The sequence below is a fragment of the Monodelphis domestica genome, chromosome 1 (assembly GCF_027887165.1).
Source record: "Monodelphis domestica isolate mMonDom1 chromosome 1, mMonDom1.pri, whole genome shotgun sequence".
Taxonomy (NCBI): domain Eukaryota; kingdom Metazoa; phylum Chordata; class Mammalia; order Didelphimorphia; family Didelphidae; genus Monodelphis; species Monodelphis domestica.
The window spans coordinates 279490206-279505076 of NC_077227.1; the positions used below are offsets into that span (position 1 = coordinate 279490206).

Here is a 14871-nt window from a genome sequence, read left to right on the forward strand (position 1 = left end):
TACTAATATATTTGTTGAAGAACCTTAGAATAAGGGCAGGAAAAGAGGAGATAATGATTTTCAGCCAGGCACTGAACTCATTCAGAAAGGAAGGAGAATTCTGAAGGAAGAGGGGTTGGAGAGGAAAGGGACAGCAGCCTAAGGGAATAGCCAAAATGAGGACTGGGAATGGGATTTGGGACCATTAACAATTAAATAGGGAGTCCAGGCAGAATATCAGTAGTTGGGTCCCTGAGTGTACATGTACTGGAAACTCAGCATACAGTTGATGTGTTTAGCAAACGTTGATTGACTGACTCATTTGGTGCCCAACTCCCAAAGGATCTAAATAACCCATGAGAGGCATAGACATAGAACTTGCTATTTCCCCTTTAGAAATTTGCTTTGTTTCATCCTATCCTCAAAACAAAACAAAACAAAAAAAATACATCTCTCTTTGATTGTACCAACCCTTCAAGCTGTCTCCCTTTTAATGCCAGCCTTAATGCCAGCCTTTATAAACAAGTAATCTATACTGCTTCCTTCTACTTTCTCATCACCAACTTAGCCTCCACTGCCACAAGATCTGGCTCTCAACCTTATGGCTCTACTAAAACATCTCTCTCCTGAGTCATTAATGGCCTTCTGGGAAAAAAAAATTGTTGTTTTATTTTTCCCCCATCAGCATTCTCCTTGACATCTCTGCAGCATTTGGTGTTGTAGACCAGCTCTCCTTCTTGAGTCCCTCTTTCCTTTATCTTCCAAGACTCTGCATGTTCATGGTTCCCCTCCTATCTTTCAGACAACTCCTTTTCTGTTTCTTTTTCTAATTTTTCATCCTCTTTCCACCCTATTAAAATGTGGATATTTGAGGACATCCAGGTGGCTCAGTGGATGGAGAGCTAGGCCTGGAGGTAGGAGGTCCTGGGTTGAAATCTGACCTCAGGCACTTCCTAGCTGTGTGACCCTGGACCAGTCACTTAACCCCAGTTGCCTGGCCCTTGCCACTCTTCTGTCTTAGAATCAATATACAGTATTGATTCTAAGATGGAAGGTAGGGATTTTTTTAATGTGGATGTTCCCAAAAGGTATCCTGAAATTTTTTCCACTTTTCTCTGCTTTTTCTTGTAGTAATTGTGCTAATTTTGTGACTTTAATGAAATCCTCTTTATAGCTGACTTCTAGGCTTTACTTCTAAAACTACAGCCTCATTTCCCAACTGCCCATTATATCTGCCTAATTTTGTGCCCTGTGGCATCTCAAACACAACATGTCTAAAACTAACCTCATCATTTTTCTCCCTTAACCTTCTCTTCTTCTTGGTTTCTCTATTTTGAGGCATGGCATCTTTGTCTTGCCAGTCTCTCAGCTTCAAATTTTGGAATCTTCTTTAACTCTTCCCTCTCTCTCATCTCACACACATAATCCATTGCCATTTCAAGAGGAAGCAGAGCTATAACTAGCAATTTTTACACCTAAAACAAGTGACAGTATGAGGGAGGGATGCTTTAGCTGGAATGCAACCAGGGAAGAAATATATCCTGTCTGACTGCAGAATACCACAAGTTTTCCAGGCTGATGCAGGGAAAGGAAATGCCTTTGGGATGAGTGCCACCACCACTGCTGCTGCCACAGGGAAAATGTAAGCAGAGGAGGAAATACTTTGGGGACAATAATATCCATACTATATATCTTTCCCATCCTAGGGCAAAGTCCTAATAGTCTTGTCTTAATTACAGCTTTAGGAAGAAGTGATTTTAAGCATGTGTGTGTCCTTGGCCCCATTGCCTACTCCTTACCACTCTTCTGCCTCGGAACCAATATGCAGCATTAGTTATAAGATGAAAGGTAAGGGTTTAAAAAAAAGTAGTTTGGGACTCTTGGATGCCCTGAAAGGGTCTCAGGGACCCCTGGAAGTACAAAGACTCCACTTTGAGAACTGCTGATTTAGTCTAATTCTTACTTCTCTCTCAATTTCACCCTCAGCACATATACTAACTTCATATGAAAAACCTTATCTTATCTAAGATCACAAAGACCGAATCTTTTGTCCTTTCCTCTATATCATGCTATTTTCAAGCAGAAATAAAGAAGGGTTCCAAATACTGTTTTACCATTGTGTGTTAGGCCTGTCCTAACTTAAATTATTAAGCCTGCGTGTATGCCAACTGAAATAACCCTTCAAGTGGTATCCACAGATGTGGCTCTTAGAGAATCTCCCTGGTCTTTTGAGACTGAGTGTGGATGCACACTTCCATACTTTGAAATGGATTTATGCACAGATGAGGGTATTCCTTCCAACTGTGGAACTGGAATCCACAGTCCCTCATTCTGTATCTCACAGCCTCCAACAAATCCTCCACGGGGATCTCACCTGATATTCTAAGAGATTCTTTAGTCCCCTTTACTTTTTCTTAGAAAAAATACATTTTTATTAATAATTTTTGTTTTTACCACTCCTATCCCTCCTCCTTTGCCCCCCCCCAGAGGGTTATCCCTTATAATAAAGAAGGAAAAAAATTCTACAAACTATCCAAAACATTGAAAAAGTATAATATTCTCTGAAGGGTTCTCTACATAGTTCTCCATGTCTGCAAAAGAGAAAGGTACAATCTCCTATTTCTTTTTGGGGGCCAAATTTGCTTATTACCATTTCAAAGAATTCAATTTCATTATTGTTGTTATTGTTAATATTTTCATTGTTGTAGATATTATATATATATGTCTGTCTATATATATGCACACATAGTTTTCTTAGTTCTGCTTACTTAGCTTCGTATTCTTCTTCCCATGCTTCTCTGTATTTATAGTTTCTTATAGCCCAGAGATAGTCCATTGCATTCATTTATCACAGCTGTATAGCCATTTCCCTAATGAAGGATGGACTCAGCCCTAGTTGGTGGGTTGTTGTCCTTTTTACTCGAAGAGAGTAAAAAATGGCATCACTATGTTGTGGTCAATGTGTCTAATGTGGCTGAATAGACCAGTAAGGAGTACAAAAGGCTGTACGTAGCACAGGTTGAGTGTATGGACATTTGGGACAGAGAGGGCTCTAAGTGTGCACTTCTCGTGCTTCTTTGGAGTTACTACAATTCTGCTTTGCACGTGGAACACCCAGTGCTTTCTTGGATGTGGCCACGCCATGCCAGGCAGTCCTGTGCTGGTGTCTCCCATGTCTCCCAGTTGTTACCAAAGTTCTCCAGACAGACCTTTAGAAAGTCCTTGTATTTCTTCTTCTGACCTTTGTGGGAGTGTTTGCCTTGTATGAGTTCTCCACAAAATAGTCCATTAGACACATGTATACATGGCATCACCAGTCCACCAGAGTTGCATTCTTTGCAAACTGAATACTTGACCATTCAGCTGGCTGATCGTCAAAATCTTCCTAAGACAATTCAAATGGAAGTGACTTAATTTCCTGGTGTGGTGCTAGTATAGGGTCAAGGTTTGTCTATGAAATTCAGATGCTTTAGAGGTCAACTAATCCAACCTCTTCAAGAATAGCATCCATCACATTCTCTAGAAGGGGATTACCAAGTATTCTTTTGAAAGATTCCATTGACAGGGAGTTTACTACTTTATTAAGCAAATTTTCTATTGATAGGCAACCAATTGTTAACAAGAACTGCCTTATATAGAACTAAAATCTGCTTTTCTGTAGTTTACCATCTTTGGTCCTAGTTCTGTTTCCCAAGGCCAAGCAGAACAGAACAAATATATTTCTCCTTCTTTTTTAAACCCCTACCTTCCATCTTAGAATCAATACTTTGTATCTGGTTCCAAAGTAGAAGAGTAGGAAGGTTTAGGCAACGGGAGTTAAGTGACTTGCCCAGGGTCACATAGCTACGAAGTATCTAAGGCTACACTTGAACCCAAGACCTCCCTCCTCCAGGTCTGGCTCTCTATTCACTGACCCACCCAATTATCCTTAAGTATAATGCTTCTTTCACAAAATAGCCCTTCATGGAAGGCAGTTATAATTATTGCTATAAATTGCCTTCTCTTTAGATGAAATATTCCCATTTCCTTTAACATGGTTTCCTAGTTCCCATCTCATCCTCTCCCAAACATTTTCCAACTTATCATTGTCCCCCAAAAATATAATGTTCAGATCTGAACAAAGTTCTCCAAATGGCGTAGCATGATAGCAGATAGTGTCATGAGTTCCTTACTGGTTCTGGACTCTGTGCCTCTGTCTGCAGAAGTTCTTTGAGCTGCTACATCCATCGGTTGACTCATATTGTTCTGATAATCACTAACCCCCCAGGGCTTTTTCAAATGAACTATTGCCTAGCCAGCTCTCCTCCATCCTGAACTTGTGCAGCTGATGTTTTGAACTTTCCTTGGGAACAACTGGTGAAGAGTGGCGATGGAAAATTCCAATGCTGAGGTGGGGCGTCCCTCATTTTTCAGGCTGCTATCAAGGACAACTAGGGCATTCTGCAGCACATCCTTGATGTCTTTGTCCCCCCCCCCCAAATCCTATGGTATACTATGCATTCAGACCGGAAAAGGGTTTCAGGACTCTTCTAATCCAAGGCTCTGATTTTATATTTGAGAAAACTGGGACCCACCGAGGTTAAGTAACTCATCCAAAGCCACAGAGGAAATAAGTATAAGATCCTCCACATGACTCCAAAGCTGCCACCACTACCTTTTTTTTTATTATGAATTTGACAAGTACCAACAAATATGAACATTTCCACATACAAAGAACAGAAAAAGATTGTACGTGAAATTGTAAAACTCTATTATATATAATTTCTCTTTTAAAATACATGTTAAGGGGAGCAGCTGAGTAGCTCAGTGAATTGAGAGCCAGGCCTAGTGATGGGAGGTCCTAGGTTCAAATCTGACCTCAGACACTTCCCAGCTGTGTGACCCTGGGCAAGTCACTTGACCCCCATTGCCTAGCCCTTACCACTCTTCTGCCTTGGAACCAATACACAGTATTGATTCCAAAATGGAAAATAAGGATTTATTTAAAATATATATTATATATGCATATATATATATATATATGTTAAGTTCAACACAATAGTACCAATACTGCTCTGCATTTCCTTCTGAATCATCTGCAGTTTTCTTCTGTGTATTTTAAAAAGATTTCATTATATTCTTTTCTTTTTGTTTTTAGCTCCTGATGACTACCTCTCTACCCCCATCTCTCTTCACCAATTAAAAATCCCCCTTTGTAACAAATAAGTATAAACAAATTCATACATTTTAAATATTTTTGAAAATGTGTCTCATTCAGCACCTATTGCAGCTCTCCGCCAAGGGACAGAAAGGATGCTATCAGCCTTATGGAATCATGCTTGGTCATTGCTCTTAAATCTTTCAAAATTGTTTTCCTTTACAGTGTTACTTTTTTTTCACTTTATTTCCAGTATTTTGCTAAAACAAAAAATACTGTTATATTTTTTAAAAGATGGTCTTTCCTTTTTATCCAGTGATCTTTGGGGGTATATGCCTCGTAGTGATGCTAGGTCAAAGTTTAGTTACATTTGGAGTGCTTCAAATGATTTTCCAAAACGGGAGAACCACTTCACAATTTCACCAACAATATGCTTGTCTTGCCCAGAGTTGCTCTAACAATAGTCATTTTTCATTTTTGTCATCTCTGCCAAATGGATGTGTATGATATGGAACCTTAGTGCTATTTTAATTTGCATTTCTTTCATTTTCAGGGATTTGGAATTCTCATATGGTTATTGTTTGTATTTTTAGAAAAGTACCTGTTCATATCCTTTGACCATTTATCTATTGGGAGGAAGGCTCTTGTTCTTATATATTGTATCCATTCTCTGTATACCCTAGATACATCCTTTATCTGAGAAATTTACTACAAAGATTCTCTGTTTACTCTTTCTCTCCTAATTCTAACTTCAATGATTTTGTTGGCACCAAACTTTTTCAGTTTTATGTAACCAAAATTGTCTATTTTATCTTTCACGATGATCTCTATCCCTTATTTGACTTTTTAAAAAAATCTCTCCTCCTACCCACAACTGAAGGAAGGGCAGCTCCTTCCATCTGTGCCATTTTTCCATTTGTAGTTTATTGTGGTACATAGTATAAACTGTTGGGCTAAAACTATTATCTGCCAGACTGCTTTCAAATTTCCCTAGGAGTTTTGATGATTAGTAGTAGTATATCCTTCCCTCTATAGCTAGTGTCCTTGGGTATTTGGAATGCACTGTTGTATTCAGTTGCTTCTAAGTCTTGCAAGTACCTAATCTTCTCCACTAATCAACTTTTATATTTTTTTAATCCACCCTGAAGAGTTATGACTCCTGTTTTGTAGTAAAGTTTGAGGTTTAATATTTCTGCCCACCTTCCCATCTCAAAAAAATTATTTACCTTATGATTCTTAACCTTTTGTTCCTTCAGATGAATTCTGTTAGTATTTTGTCTAGTTCTATTAAGTTCTTTAATTGGTATGGCCCTGAAATAAATTTATATAGCATTATCATTTTGATGATATTAGAACAGCCCTAAGCAACTAATATCTTTCCATTTACCTAAATACTTTATTTTTCTAAAATGTATTTTGTAACTGCCTTCATATAAGTCCTGTGTATGTCTGTTGACAGTTAGAACCCTAGATATTTTATACATTTTGCAGTTATTTTCAATGGAATTTCCTTTCATCATCATTATTATCTCTTTCTGGTTGACTTTGTTGGTTACATATAAAAAGGCTGATGATTTGAGTGGTTTTATTTCATATCCTGTGAGCTTACCTGTTATTTCTTTTAAAAAAATTTCTACAGTTTTCTAATTAAATCATGATATATGAAAAGTGATAATTTTGTTTTCTCTTTGCCTATGCCTTTTCCCTCAATTTAATTTTCTTATTTTATTCCTATAACTGGCATTTCTAGAACTACATCAAATAATAATAGTGGCAATGGACATCCTTGCTTTTTACCTCAATCTAATTAGAATGGCTACCAGTTTCTCCTCCATTGCAAATAATGCTAGCTCTTGGTTTTAGATGAATGCTGAAGAAACAGTCCATTTTCCCTGTGCTTTTAAATGTTTTTTTAATCTAAATGTGTCATATTTTATCATGTTTTCTGCATCTATTGATATAAGCATGTGATTTTTTGGTTATAATATGGACTATTATATTTATAGTTTTCCTAATATTGAGCCAACCTTGCATTCCTGGTATAAATCCAACCTGAGCATGTTGTATAACCTTTTAATATTCATTGCTATTTTTAATCCCTCTACCTTTATAATCCACCCTCTGAAGTTGAAGCTGGTTTTGCTTGTAATTATTTCCTCCCAAATATATATTCCCTCTTGAACCTCACTCTCTTTCTTTGCCCCCATCAGATCTGCCATTAATTTAATTAATATCTACCCCATACTTGTGAGTGCTTGATCCTCATTTGTCACCCCAATTATGAAAAATGATGAATTCATTCTCCTTTTCTCCCTTTCCCCTCCCTTTTATTTCCTCTTTTAAAAAATAAACAAACAATAAAATGACATGGTTTTATTTCCTTGGTGTTTCCTTATGTCTTTAGAATTATATGGATTCCAATGGGCTTTCCATAGATGATGCCTTGCTTTTGACACAGGACAAGCTTACCTTCTCAAATCTCTCTATGATTATATCCTTTCCACTGTAGTAAAGAGAGACCCCTCTAAAAGTTCCTGTCCACCCTCCCCTCCCAACACACACCACTGTACAAATCCCATCTATATTTAAACAACTAACTCAAGCATCACCTCCTCTTTCTCTGATCTCTCATCTCCTTTTTCTACCATCAGGACTGGAAAAGGACATTATAGATCATCAAGTTCTGAGAAAACCAATACATGAGGAAATAAACATAGAAGTTGGTCACACATCCTGATGATTAGTGGCCAGGCAGGTACTTGGCACTCCAATTATATCACATTACCTTTCTACTTGTTTTAGACAGAGAAAGGCCCAGAATAAAAATATATATGACAGAAGTAGAAATAGGAAGGGCTTGGATGCCACAGGAGGGACTCCAAGATGGTAAAAATGGTCCCCATTACTGGTTCTCTGGGCAAGAGTAAGAGACCTCTGTGAACAAAAGCATGAATGCAGAAGGTGGCGGTCTCACATACTTCAAGGAGTTCCTTAAAAATATCAACATTTTGGGGTGTGTCATAGGGGACAGAAAATTGAACTTAGATTCAGAAAGACCCGAGTTCAAATCCTTCCTCTGCTATATCTGATATCTGTAATCCTGGGCCAGTTACAAGTTAGGAACCTTAGTAAATCTCCAAAGCTATTTATTGCAAGTTGCAGGGCAGGTACCCATCTAAATGGGCAGAGAGAGCAGTAAAGAGCTCTCTACACTGAAGAAATTATAGTTCTGGGCGGGGGTGGGGGTGGTTGTGGTGGTAGGGGTGGAATAAAGCAAGATTACTGGACTTAGAATTTAGAAGGCTTGCTAAACAAGGCTTGGGCCATATCACTTCCCCTCTGTTAGACTCTTGCTTCCTCATGTGTAAGATGCACAAGTTGACTTAGGTTAACCTTGAGGTCCCTTACAACTCTAAGAATCTATGAATCTACCAGAAGGCAGGCCCAGGTACCATGGACTCAGGAGATCTGATGAGGACAAAATATCTGTTCTTCTGAGATCTTTTCTGTCATTTATTCACGATCCATTAGCCTCTAGAGGGGTATTGGACAGAGCTTAGAGGAGGGCCCAGGGCTCTTGGCATTAGGAATATAAGGAGAATTCCATTAATGTTCTCTTGATTATTTCATTTCAGTAGGGTTGGGGGAAAAGGGAGTAGCAAGAAAGAAGCCCATTATGGATGACTAGGAGATAGCCTCAGGCAAGTTGTGAAATCTCAGAAGTTTGTCTTGGGCCTCTTTTCTTTCTATGTCCTTTTCTCCTCCCTGTACCTCCACCTCATTCCCACCCTCTTATCCCAGGAGACTAAGCTTCTACTTGCTTCTCTGGGCTTTTTCCTAACAAAACTTGCTGTCAAGAAAGAAATCTGGAAAACCCACTCTTACTCATGTACTGTTCTCAATTTGTCAGTATCCAGGAACCTTGGATAGCTCCCTATTGCCTATTAAATAAAGTCCAAAGAGCTTGCTCTTGTATTTCTGCCTCCAATCAATTTTGCAGCTTCATTTCACACACTCCTCTGTCTTATGAACTGAATCACCTCTAAACATGTCTTGCCACTTTTTGCCTCCATGCTTTTACTCATATAGTCCATGTGCCCCAGACTAAAAGGCACTTACTTTCCCACCACCTGTTCAAATCGTCTCTCTTCTTTCACATCTAGTCAAAGCATCACTTCCTTCATGAAGCTATTCCTGATTTCCCAAGCACAAAGTTGTTTCTCTTTTTTAACTTCCAGTCTTTTTAAAAAAAACCTTTTTTAGAATCTGTTCCAAGGCAAAGAGCGATAAGGACTAGGCAACTGGGGTTAAGTGACTTGCCCAGGGTCACACAACTAGGAAGTGTTGGAGGTCATATTTGGAGCCCTGGTTCTCATAGTCTTTTCATAGCCTATTCAGTTCACTATTTGTACCATAGTATTTTACACACAATAGGGATTTAATAACTATTTGTTGAATTAATAAATACACACTGAGGTGTAAATGATCCAGGGAAGCTTAGTAATGGAACTCCTTGGGGTATTTACATTTTCGTAGAGTACAAAGCCTTTGGACCTCCTCCAATTAGTGGCATTCTTGGCATTTGTGAGCCAATGGGATTAGGTGTCCTAAGGAAGGAGAGCCATCCACTCAGAAAACTCCTATCAACTGGTCCCAGGTCCAAGCTAAGTAGCAAGTCCAAGTCCGCTAGGAATATAAAACACGGTAGGAGGATCCTGTTAAATCAAGCCCAAAAGCCATCAAAAGTTTTCTAGTGTGTCTTTACTGGCCTTTGTGACCATGAGGGAGTCACTTAACCGCAGAGTCTCAGTTTCTTCATTTATAAGTAAGACTAGGATAATATGTCCATCAACCTTTAGGGTTGTCATGAGGTTAAAATGAGATTCTGTGTGTGCATACACGTGTGTGTATATATACATATACACATACATACACATATACAGATGAGAATACATTATATGTGAGCTTTGTAAATGTTAAAGCTCTAGATAAAGTTACATTATTATTGTTGTTGTGGACTTCATTGCGGAAAGAGCGTGGCGGTATATAGCATCATTCATCTTGGAGGCTGGTGACAGGGCTGGGTAGTGGCAAGGGAAGGAGCTGGGGATCCAAAGGGCCACCTCCTTGAGTCAGCTGGTGAGGGGAGAGAAAGCATCCTTTCTGGTTTTAAAGACATTTGGAACTGACCACTTCAACAGAAGCAGGAGGGAGATGGCAAATAAAACTCTTCTGATTACTCCTTCCCCAGCTGTCCCAGGTCACCACCCTTGGGAAACAACAGGGCTCACAAAACAGAAGAAATTCTCCCTTTGAGCTCACAAAGCCATAGTCTCTCTTCCTCCACACTAGGAAGAGTTAAGGCTCAATGAAGCTCACTCCAAGGGGCTCCATTAACTCCCAAACTGTAGGTCTGCTCAGGCTCCCAGCTTCATCCCCTTCATGGTGGATGGTGTAAATGATGTCCAAGTCAGCTCATACCTACTTAGCTGAGGTGGACTCAGACCACTAAACAGCTTTAAACAAAGTTACTACTGTAAAGGTCAGAAAGTTCCAAGGAAAGTTCCCTTAGCAAAGCCAGGAGAGTCCCAAGAACTACTCTGAGGCAGGGGGTAGGTTGGAAAAGATCCCAGTCTGTTAGCACCTTTGTTAGAAACGGACTCCATTTGATGAAATGTGGTAAAGTGTGACCTTCAATGGTAGCTGACGGAAACAGGCTTCCATGTATGCCAGCATAGACGAGTTGGGAAACAGCCCTAAAACATAGATTTCAGCATTTCTTATGTTTGCAAAGGAGAGGCAGACAGTAAAAGAGTAGACAGAATACTGTAACTGTGGTGAGGAAGAGCTGGCTGAAACTAACGGTGACCGAGGACCATTCACTTAAAGTCGGGAGCCCCAGACATGATACTGAACTCTAGATGGGTTGTTTGCATTCTTCCGGGATGGAGGGAGTTCCCACATCAATGTAACCATCGGTTTGACTTATTGATGTAGGTGTGAAAGAGGAAGAGAGAGCAGAGGCCAAGGTGGGGTGGCTTAGGATGGGGGTGGGGAAATGAAAAACGAAACCACCCCCTATATTTAGTCTTAGATCTGTATTCAGCTGTACTAAATTCTCGAATTACAAAGGACTCCCAGGCAGGAGCCTTTAGCCTAGATCTAGATAGAGTTCTTGGAGGAATGGAAGGCACTAGCATAAGCAACCTCCCAACCTAGCTCAGGGGTTGTCTTCTCAGGCTTGGAGGACAATCATTATTGCTACAAATAAGCATTGACCATTGTGAGTCATTAGCATCAAAGGGAAGAAAGGACTAGGGGGATAGGAAGTGGCTCACCCATGCTAAAGGATGACTCACATTCTCTAGCTCAAATGTAGCCACCTCTGAGGAAGGGCATGAAAACCAGAAGCACATTTAAAAAAAAAATTTTTGGTCTAGAGGAGACATCTGGGGATTTCCAGTAGTTGGCTAGCAGGACCAACTCTCTATAAACCCACAAAGGCTCTTGGAGTAAGCCAATGGGGCTTCCATTTCTAGGTTTCCAAGCTAAGGAAGGGGTCAAAAGGAAGTAAAAGAGGAGTTCAATAATAAGCCTGGTGTGACCTGGGATACTAGAAAAAACACCTTTTGGAATCTGAAAGCATGAGTTCAAGTCTCAGCTCTACTGTGAATCACTTAAAATGAGCTTTTGGACAAGATGACCTTTCAACTCTAAAGCCTGTTGTAAAGTCAATTGATCAAGGGAACCCCTGATCAGTTGATAAATACCCCAAGCTAATTGATGAAATTACAGAGTAAGGATCTCTATCAGAAGAACATCTCCTATGGTGATAGTATATGCCCTCAGCCCTTACTGAGAGGACAGCCGGCTCTCCTCTGGTCTCAGGGACTTCAGCTGCCTTTAACATGATGCCTTTAGAGAGTCACAGGGGAGAATTTCTTGCCAGAAGAATCACCTCTCCTTCACAGCATTTAATAGTAAGCTAAGATGCCAACTGGGCCTTTGAGGAGGCATTCTCTTTTGTATTTCCAGACTGAAGTGTAACATGATGGTGGGAAAGGAAGGTGGGAAAAAGATTTCTCCCCTCTCCACAAACAGAAAATATTCTTTATAACAGAAGCACACAGCAAATGATTTCTGTTTGCCCTGGCAAGATTAAGAATTCCCTGGCTGCCTTCTGCCATTGTTTCCTTTTCCAACCTGAGTCAGAGACTAGTGATGTTCAAAAAGGTTATATTTTTCTTCGGAGTTACCTTGTAAGTTCATCCTGAGTTAGAGAGTTTCCAAGTTCTAGAGTTCCCAATCAAGAGTTCCTGAGTTTCATAGATTTTCAACAACATGCAATTTGAAGAGGGTAAGTTCTAAAATTGGAAGACTAAAGCCACATCACATGGGCTATGAGATTTGGACCTTGTCAGCCCTACATAATTATGCTCTGGGTTGCTGAGAGCATGGTAGAAAGTAAATGGGGAATATTTATTAAGCAGTCTCAAAGTGCCTTTACCGTGAGGGAGGTAAGACACTATATAAGTACTTTATCTGTATCTATACCTGGGCTCTTTATGCATCTTATTGAAATGATTTTATGCATTTTTTGGTGATGGAGGAAATAAAAGCAATCTCATACCAAAATGGATGGTACCTGTGCAGAAATGGAGACACTATATGTGGGGACACTTAAGACACAAGCCATACCTAAGCTTTATTCAGGAGATCTTCCACAGAGTTGGGGTAGAGAGCCAAAGAGTGATAATGACCCCTTTGGGGTCAGCCCCTAGGATGAAACCTGTGAACCCAGTCTTTGAAGGGAAGCCTGGGGCACAGGGTACACTAGGATTTTTATGGTGGCATTAGCAGTGACTCAGCACCAGGCCATAACTATATGAAGACTGAGTGGTTGGTTGGGCAGCATTTGTGACTGAAGGAACTATTTCCCTCTATAGTCACTGTAGGCAGCCTGACTTAAGAACTATAGAGGGCTAATCTGGGAGTCAGGAAAACCTGGGTGAGTCTTTCTTCTGACACAGACTAGATAATTGGCCACTTAATTTCTCAGTGCCACAGGAAGTTGAGAATCTAAGTTATAAATGGGTTGCATCAAGTATCAACATTGGCAGCTCCCAATGCTGATGAAATCACAGGTCTGACCTTACCAATCCTCCAAAAAATTCTCTTCACTATTGATTGTCCTCAGATAACCCACCTTTGCTCAGGAAGAAATGGGTTTCTGAGGTCCTTGGGGGAAGGGAGAACACTGCATGAGGGGGAATGACTATTCTTTAGGATTAATTTCTGTTCTTGGAGAACCTACCCAGGGAGCAAAAAGCCAGAACTTCTTATCAGGACAACAGCAGAGGCAGCTGTTCCTTAAAAGCTACTTCTTTGTCCACTCCCCTCCATCCTCCTTACCCCCCACCTCCAAATTTCAGACACACCTGTGAGCGATGTTGCTTGTAAAGACTAGGTAGTTCAGCAGGAAGAGGAGTTTCTTTCTACAATTGGTAATCTTGGCATTTTTTTAATGATTTATAAAAAGGGATGATGCTAATTTCTACCTAAGTGTCCTGGAATAGGCAGGAAACACTGTATGTACCACAGGGCATAGTAGAATTAATTTACTCCTTTGTGCTGGTTGGGAGAGCTGGAGGTGAGTTAGGGTGAGACATTCACCTGTCCACTGCCAGCAATGGACATGTCACAAGAGTGGGGAGGGTTTGGGCGGGTGGGTGGGTGGGCTAAAACCACGCCTCCAAGGAGTGTAGTTAATACTGAATGAGGAGGAAATTCACAGAGAGCCCTGTTTGTGGGGCCAAGAGGGCTAGGAGTGGCAGCCCTGAGAAGGCAACATGGAGTTGGGGACTGTGATATGATGACCAGAACCAAGTACTGGGCCTGTTCCCATCTGAATAATTCAAAGTATCTCCTAAACCTAAAATATTTCTTCTCCGTTGGGTTTCTCTCTCTCTCTCTCTCTCTCTCTCTCTCTCTCTCTCTCTCTCTCTCTCTCTCTCTCTCTCTCTCATGCCTGACCAAGCTTTTGGTTCATGTTTAATTGAATGCTTCAGATACTCTACAAGCATCCTTCATCTTCTAGATCCCACCCTCAAACACTCCCCCTCCCCCTCCCTGTTCCCGCCACATTTTTTATTTGGGAAACTTAGAAATTTGGCATTGCCACAAGATCCTACCTCCTCGGGTCCTGCTGGACCCATTTCCTCACATGGATTCAGGAGGTTTACAGCCTCCTGCAAGGCTGCTAGAGGGGTGGCTATGAGGAGAGAGAAGGGGGCTATCACCAGGGGACACTGCCATGATGCCAGATGCTTTCACAGTAGACAATTTGGGAAGGAAGATACGGCCTGTGTAGTCTCCCTAGGATATGTGGCAAATGGGCAGAAAACCACGATTCCCATTTTGGGAAGGGGTAGGGGCAGGTGGAGAAGATTTCTCTATCTCTGGGAATTTTTGTGTTGGCTTGTAAGGGGAGGAGACAAGAAAGGCAGGTCGCTCATAGTTCCAAAATAAAAGAGGAGAGGGAGAAAAGGGGGAAACTCCATGGAGCACTTGAGGATTAAGTCCTCTAAAAGTCCAAGTCTGATGGGGATCCAGCACCAGAGTGCCCCAGAAAACACCAAGAAAGCAGCTTGGGGCTATAGGGAAGGGGGCCGCAGGTAGGGCCTCTGCCTCCATCTCCTGCCCATGCAGAGCACAGCTGCCAAACTGCCCCTTGGCCATAGACAAGTTCCTTCTTA

The 14871-nt window shown here is 40.8% G+C and overlaps 1 protein-coding gene across 7 annotated transcripts in view; it reads right to left on the bottom strand.

The window, feature by feature from the left end:
- Positions 1–7474: 7474 nt before the first annotated feature.
- Positions 7475–14871, bottom strand: part of TMEM229B (transmembrane protein 229B) — a 73317-nt gene continuing 65920 nt past the window's right edge. For all 7 annotated transcript variants that reach the window (XM_056810936.1, XM_007473071.3, XM_007473075.3 and 4 more), the window contains one exon: positions 7475–14871. This exon is cut by the window's right edge and continues 1069 nt beyond it. The gene's annotated coding sequence lies outside the window, so the exon portion shown is untranslated.